General features: G+C 60.9%; 1 pseudogene; it reads right to left on the reverse strand.

Moving 5' to 3' along the window:
- Nucleotides 1–1,830: 1,830 nt before the first annotated feature.
- On the reverse strand, nt 1,831–4,602 carry LOC116829717 (carbonic anhydrase 2 pseudogene; annotated as a pseudogene).
- Nucleotides 4,603–7,841: the final 3,239 nt, after the last annotated feature.

Here is a 7,841-nt window from a genome sequence, read left to right on the forward strand (position 1 = left end):
ATGTTGGTGCTCACAAAACAGGCCTGACCTCTTGGGGGCTACTGGCTCAGCTACAGATTTTAGTGAGCCATTGTGGCACTTCCGTGCCTTGCGTTCCCCCCCTCTAAGAAAGGAAACAGCTTCTAAACTAACTGGTGGTTGTAGAGTGCTGGGAGGGCCTCTGATGAAAGGCAGGTGTACAAAGTAATACAATATTTCCATGCTAAGCTTGTCCCTGTTGCAGGCTGTCCTGCTTTCCCCTGTGCCAGCTAGTTCACCTGCCTGTCATCTGGCCTTTCACCCTAGCAGCTGAGGTCTCAGGCCAGTAGAGGGGTGGTGCTGTAATAGGATCAGTCATGGGCTAGAGTTGGCTTCTTTCCTATTGCATTTGCAGGCCTACTCTAGCGTCATCCAATTTCCCATCTTCCCTGGGTCTCCCAGCCCAAGTCTGCCTGGCTTTTCCTACCCCCAAGACCTCTGAGCCTGCTGTTCCTTCTCTCTCTTTCTCTGCTTTAGCAAATGTTCCCTTCCCCCCCACACCCCAGTGAGGAACAGTTCAGCCCTTTTGCCTGTCCTGGAGGCGCCTCTGCCTGGGCCAATTCTGTTGTCATTTGTTTTCTTGTGATGCCCCCTGGTGGTCTAAGTCTTCCATAACCCTGGCTGTCTGGGGGCATCCTGCTGTCCAGGGCGTTATGGTAACAGCTTTGCAGTGGATCTCTCCCCTGCTACCTGGGTGTTGTGGGCATTGTCCCAGGAAGCCAGCCTCAGTCTATACACTCTCTCTCTCCCCCATGTAGCTTAGCAGATGCCTATCACCATAGTTCTGTTGGGGGCTGTTTTCAGACAGGCACCAGCTCAGGTCTATCGGGAGTATGCTGCTGCCCAGGAGGCTGCTCCAGACCCCTAGGCCAACGTCTCCCCTTCCCCCTCTGTCCTAGTTCTAGCTGTTGCTGTCCTAAGAAGGCCAAAAAACCACTCTTACAGTTCCTGCTGCAGGGTTGGTCTGGGCTAGGGCTGCTTGCTGCCAACCGTGTGTGCTCCAGGCCTGGGAGTTTGACCGTGGGGGGTGTCAGAGTGTTGAACTCCAAGGTCCCTTGAATGGCAGCAAGGTCAACTCTGTCCTTCAGCTTCCTGAACAACTCACCTGTGCTGGCTGGGGCAGATGCTTGCCAGAGTCAAAGCTGTAGGAGTGAAACCTACATCTGTTTTCAAGTTGGCTTACTGACATTCCTGGGCGCATAGGCCCAGTTTGGTATAAAAGCAGCTTGTTTGGGTGTATTGAGATACTGAGCTGCCTTTAACTAAGCTGCACTGTGTGTCCCATTCTCCCCCCGCGTGTGTAACAGTTTAAGTCGCCCCTGGCCCCAGTCAGGGGTGGGAGGCTGGGCTCTCCGGTGCCTGTATTACAAGTGCTGTAGGCTCTCCAGCCCTGGCCTGGGGGGAATGTTGTTAGAGCTTCAGTACGAGGTGCGGGTCTCTCCCGTTCCTAATGTGCTGGGAAGAGCCCTTCCCCCTCCTTGCTGTAGCCCGTGGCAATCCCTGTACACACGCGCCGCCGGCCTGGGTTCCCCAGAGACGCCGCCGCCGGGGGAAGTTTAGCCTAGGGCCAGAGCCGTTGTCCCAGTGCTGGGGAGGTTTGTGCCACCCCGGCAGTCCCCTCTCCAAAGCCCCTGCCGCCAGGATCCCCTCCTGCCCCGGCTCCGCTGAGGGCAGAGGCCGCTGCCCAGGTTCCTGCCCTGCCAGTGCCCCGGGAGGTGGGGGGACGCTCCGAGCCCGGCTGCGCGGGGAAGGAGGCAGCCTGGGAGCAGCGTGGCAGGGTGTTTATTGAGCGGGCCGGGCCGGGCCTGGCGCTCAGCGGAAGCTGGCCCGCAGCTCCCGGCCGTGCAGCGGCTGGCACGGCCGCCAGTTGTCCTGCAGCGGGCGGGCGGCTCGCCGGCCGCGCTGCTCAGGAGGCCGCGCAGGGCGCCCAGCTGCTCGGCGCCGATGGCCACGGGCTCCCGCAGCACCAGCCAGGTGACGCCTCAAGCAGCGGCGGGGTGGTCAGCGGCCCGGGTAGGTCCAGAAGTCGCGCAGGCGGGCAGCAGCTCCCGCGGCTGGAAGGGCGGGGCAGGGGCCTGTGTGTCCCGGGTGCGCACGGAAGCCCAAGCGCCCCCAGCAGCGGCTCCAGGCCCGGGCAGGGGGGCCCAGGCGCAGCAGCACGGCCACCCACCGCCAGCCCGTCGGGGCGGCTCAGCGCCTCGCTCAGCCGCGGGTAGCGGGCCAGCCAGTGCACCAGGTGCAGCTCGGCGCGGAAGCGGCGCCCCTCCAGCGTTGCTCCGAGCCCTGCTCCGGCCCCGAGCCCCAGTGCAGGTGGAGCTGGCGCCAGGCGGTAGCGGCCCGCCAGGGGCCCCCCGGCCAGCTCCGCGCCCTCCCGAACTGCGCCTGCACCGTGTGCCCGTTGTTGGCGATTGCCTGCGCCGCCGCCGCCTCGTAGCCGAACTGCAGCGGCGCGCAGGGCGGCGTCTAGCGCGTTGCTGGCCCCGGATGTCCACGGGGGACTGGCCGCCGCCCGCGGGCCAGGGGGAAGTGCTCGTGCCAGCCGCCCGGGCGTCCTCGGGGCCCGTTAGCCCACCGGGGGACGGGGCTCCGCCGCCCGTGGGCTCGGGCCTGCCGCAGCAGCCCAAGCAGCTCATGGTGCCCCGGCCGCCTGCGCTCTGCGCCGCGGCGCGACTGTCCGCTCAGCGCCCTGTCACAGCCGCTTGTCGCGCCCCCGGACCCCGCGGGGCGGCGCACCCCGAGTTCCAGCTCACTGCCAAACCATCCCGGCAGCGCCCTGCTCCTGGGGCAGCAGAGCCGGGGACACGAGTTCCAGCTTGTGCTGCGCTCGCTGGTGCTTTCTGGGCAGCCTCTTCTGGAACTGCACAGCAGCTGGAGGAGTTGATGTACCCCGGGGTGTGTGTAACCACTGCCCCAAAGGATCCCTGCCTCTGCCCTGGCCCCCCACACCCTCCCCCCGAGTCCACCACCCTCCCTGTCTCTCCCTATGTGCCCTTGGCCCCCAGCCTCCCTGGAGGATCCGCCCAGGCAGGTCCAATGGCATCCCCACACCTTCTGGAGGATCCCCTGGGGCAGGGGCTGGGACAGGGGTTCTCTCTGCTGGAAGTATATTTCTTTTCTCCTCTCCTGTTTCTAGCATGTGCTCTGAATGCTCCCAGCCAAAGGCCAGGAGCAGCCCAGGACCCACCCACCTGGGCCTCACCCACGCAGAGGCCCCACACCCACTTGACCAGTTGTTGCACCTGCCCTGGCATGAGACACACTTCAGAGGTTTTTCCACCCTGTTCAACAAGGCAGAGAAGCAAAGGGTCTAGGAGCCCCCCAACCCCAGGGGACCAACACTTCCCAGCCCCGCCAAGCATCTGTCCCAGTTCCCCCTGCAGTCTGTGCCCGCTGCTCCTGATCACCTGCACATGCTCCCCAGGAGCCTGCAGGATTTTCCTCTCCAAAAGCCAGGGAGGTCATGCAGTTTGGGGTTTGGCTGTGGAGCATGGGAGAAGGCCTGGGGTTCACCTCACAGGATGGTTGCTATTCCTGCATCCCAAGCGCCCAAGCCAATCCGGCCCCCTGGTTTTTGCCTCTAGATTCTGAGGCCGGGTGGTGCGTTTTCCTCTAGATTTCCTGGCGGGGCTGGGAAGAGCTGCGGGACTTTCCCTGGGAACAAGAGCACGGTTCAGCCTACTTATGGTAAAGAGGGAAGCAGCGGCCCCAAGTGAGATCATTGCGCTCAGCACAGCAGATCTGCCCAGCCTGTGGTGCCTCAGAGCCATGCCTGGGAGCGCTCCACGTGGCTGCTAGTTGTCACGGAGTCCCCGGGCAATGCTCTGGAACTGCTCCCCACTAAGCCAGTCAGGACTTTGGGGAGCCTCCTCTCCCTTGGAGCAGACTTGTTCAGGGCAAGAAGCTCACCACGTCTTCACCTCCTGGGTCTCGTCCTTGGGAGCATTCAGCATCCTCTGCCCCTCCGTGGGGCCTTCCCACAGCGACCCACCCAGCCGGGGTCCTGGGGAAGCCACAGGGTTCTGCCACCCCCACTTTTGCAGTCCATGACGTGAACTCTCAGCCAGCAAACAGAGGTTTATTCGATGACAGGACAGGCTAAAATAGAAGCTTGTAGACTACAGCGAACCAGACCCTCGGCCGGGCCATTCTGGGGGCAGGAGCAGACCCCTAAGGTCTGCACTTCACTCCTTATCCCCGGGGACTCCAGCTAAACCTCCCTCCTAGCCCTCCTCTCTGACTCAAGCTCCTTTCCTGCGGCCAGCGAGGTCACCTGATCCCTTTGTCTCCAACACTTTCAGCTGGCCACCTTTGCAGAGGAGGGGCCCAGGCCCATTCAGTTGCTAGGAGGCAGAAGTGCCCCGGCAGTGTAGTGGCACTGGCCCTTCCTCTGTAGCAATCACACACCCTTATCCCACCACCTAAGATACTTAAGAACTCCTAGGGACACTGAGGCACCAACACAGTATTAAGCAAGACATTAGGACAGTCCCAGTGCGTCACATCTTCTCCCCCTTCGAGACCGAATGAGCCAGGTCAACTCCAGCAGTGAACCTGGGGAATGTTCGAACTCACCAACGTTCCCATGATGCCCCAGCATCTTCCCATTTCCCTTGGGGTGATTACAACACCAGCCCTCCCAGTTTTGTGCCCTCTCTTGGCTTGAGTGTGCTTGATGGCCTTGCAGGCGCGTGTGGCAAAGGTTTTATGCGGCCTTTACCCCTTTGCCACCCAATACTCCTGGGTGTTTAAACTGGGGACAGGGTCTTACTCCCAGCACTCTGGGCTGCGATTCGGGCTTCTCTGGTTAAGAAGCCCCCAATCTTGGCCCTGACAGCTCGGGCTTGGGCCCACCCCACCTTGTGGCCCAGATATCAACACCTCTGCCATCCCCATCATTATACTTTCCAACTTTACCCGTCAGTCCCACCTCCTTGAGGCAGCCCAGCACCATCTCCCCTGGACACCTGTTCCTCCCAGTCTGGCTAAAAGATGTACAAGTTATCAGTGCTGCCAGGGCCCAGTTCTCATCCCCCCCTGCTTGCTAGAATCTCCCAGCCTAGGCATGGGGTCGGCAATCGGACGCTGTGATGGCTTTAAGCTCTGACGGCCCCCCCACTGGAAACCAGACCATCCCCCGCTCCCCTTGGGATCAGCCCCACGGAATGAGGCCCATGGGCTGTTAAAACGGCTGGAATCCATCTAAGCCAGCATATCCTTGACTCTCCCCTCCAGGATCTGTGTTGCTTTCCATGACTCTGAATGGGGAACACCTGATGGGGAGATTGGCTCCCACCTCAGGGAAGATCCACCAGAGGGTTTTTCCCTCTCCTTTCATCCTCCCCCTTTCGGTTCAGGGGCCCCTCACTCTCCTCCCATCCAGCAGCTTGAGAGGGAAGAACCCTGTGATTCCCTGGGGACCACCAAGCTGCCTCCAAGATTCCCCTCAGTTCAACTTCCCCTTGGGGAGCCATTCCCGGGAACAGGAACCCTTCTCCCGCAGGACTCTGTCCCTGCAGCCTTCCCCAAGGGGGTTTGGCAGCGCTGTGGCCAGCAAGTTCCCTCAGCTTCGCCAAGGAGGGGACCCTCTGCGCTCGGTCTGATTCAGCTGCTGGGCAGGGAAGTGGGACCCTGCCCCCTCAACTGGCTGGGCCTGGGGTCACAGCCTCCCTGAGCCTTGTCGTAGCTCCCTCCCTGCGTATAACATTTCCCAGCAGCAACGCTGGACGCAGGCAAAACCTGTTGCCAGCTGCCCTGCCCTGCTGGGTGTCCCCACTCAGCTGGGTCTCAGCTCGCCACGTCTCAGCGCTGCCCTGGCTGTCCAGTGGGGGCAGGCCAAGCGAGCTCTCTGCTCTGGTCTCAACATCAGAGCAGCGTGAGCCCCTCTCCGGTGTGCAGGGGGGCAGGAAGCATCTCCCCGCTCCCCCTCATCCCAGGGGCTGGGTTACAGGTAGGCAAGGTATCCCTGAGTCCAGCAACCCCTCCCCCTGCCAGCCAGGTCATTTGCATTTCACTGACCAATATCCCATCCAGCCAAGTGGTTCCCTGGATTTAATTCAAGACCCCGGCAGTACAGGACAGGGTCGGATCCTGTCAAGGGGAGACAGTCCACCACCCAACAGGGCCTCCCAGTGATATCCTGAGAACCCCAAATGACCAGACCATCCTGACCCCTCCTGCGTCTGCACAGGGATCCCGGCCATAGGCAGGGCGAGGGTCACCCAGGACCTTCACCAGGTCCCACAGTCCAGCATGCTGCGCTTGCACACCACAAGTTCCCTCTGTCCCAGGGCCTCGCCCCTGCAGGCGTGTTTCCCCACGAACCTGGCAGCCCCTATGTCTCTCCACTCCACACAATCACCAGTCGTGCTGCTGCTTGCTTCTCCTGCAAGCTTTCCACAGCCTCTTGATCCTCTCATGGCCTCCCTCGCTCATCTCGGCTCGCTCCAATCCCATCCATCTCTGATCCCCTGATGGGGAACCCAAATCGTGAAGATCCTTGTCGGTGGGACAGAACTCTCAGAGTGCCTGGCTGCTGCCCCAGATCCTCTGTAGCACCATCTGTGTCAGGAATCTGCTCCCCAGAAGCGGCCGCCTCTCCCAGCTTGCAGGATTAACTGGCCTTGGTAACTTCCCCCATGCGTAACTCTCTCTTTGTGCACAGGAACACAATGTCGCTTCTAAGGAGCTGGTGATAGGCATCACTTCAACCGCTCCCAAGTGGCTCTGGACTCACAGGACCTATGTGCTCGTTTGGCCCCATGGTTTCCAGGAAGAACCCCTGGTGTGCCAGCCTTCCGTGATCACCACCTCTTTGCCAGGGTCGAGCTTGCAGACTCCTCTGCCCCTGGGACTGCTCCTGCAATCCCAGGGAACCCTGCTACTGCAATCCTTCTCTCTCCCAGGGTCGAAGCGTCAAGCCTCTCCGCCCCTGAGACTGCTCGCTGCAATCCTCAGGGGGAACCCTGTTACTCCAACAGCCTTCCGCTGGTCACACAATTCGAGGTTTAACTGCCCCGAAACCCGTCCCTCTCTGAGCTTCAGTACGCCCTGGTCCTCATTAGCCCTCCTGTTTTATGCTCCCAAAGTCACTTAACTGCAGAAGCGCCTCACACGGGTGCAGTATCTCCCCCGCTGCAACCGTGTCACGGAGCCCCGGGCAATGCTCTGGAACTGCCCCCCACAATAAAGCCATTTTGTGTCAGGACTTTGGGGAGCCCTCTCCCTTGGAGCAGACTGTTTCAGGGCAAGAAGCCAACCGCTTTCACCTCCTGGGTTCCCTTGGAGCAAATTTCAGCATCCTCTCCCCTGTGGGCTTCCAACAGCGGCCCACCCAGCGGGGTCTGGGGAAGCCAACAGGGTTCTGCACCCCCACTTTGCAGTCAGACGTGACCTCTCAGCCAGCAAAACAGAGGTTTATCGAATGCAAGGAAACGAGTCCTAAACAGACTTGTAGATACAGTCGAACAACCCCATCGGCCGGGTCATTCTGGGGGCATGAGAGCCAGACCCCTAGGTCTGCAATTCACTCCTATCCCAGGTAGCTCCAGACTAACCTCCCTCCAGCCCTCTCTCTGCTCAACCCCGCTCCTTCCGGGCCAGGAGGTCACTATCCCTTTGTCTCCAAACAACTTCAGCTGGCACCTTTGCAAGAGGAGGGGCCCAGGCCATCAGTCTAGGGGCCAGAAAGTGCCCGGCAGTTAGGGGCACTGGCCCCTTCCTCTGTAGCAATCACACACCCTTATCCCACCACCAAGATACTTAAGAACTGCCTAGGGGACACTGAGGCACCAACACCGTATTCAGAGCAAACATTAGGAACAGTC

Source organism: Chelonoidis abingdonii, chromosome 20 (assembly GCF_003597395.2).
Source record: "Chelonoidis abingdonii isolate Lonesome George chromosome 20, CheloAbing_2.0, whole genome shotgun sequence".
Lineage (NCBI taxonomy): Eukaryota > Metazoa > Chordata > Testudines > Testudinidae > Chelonoidis > Chelonoidis abingdonii.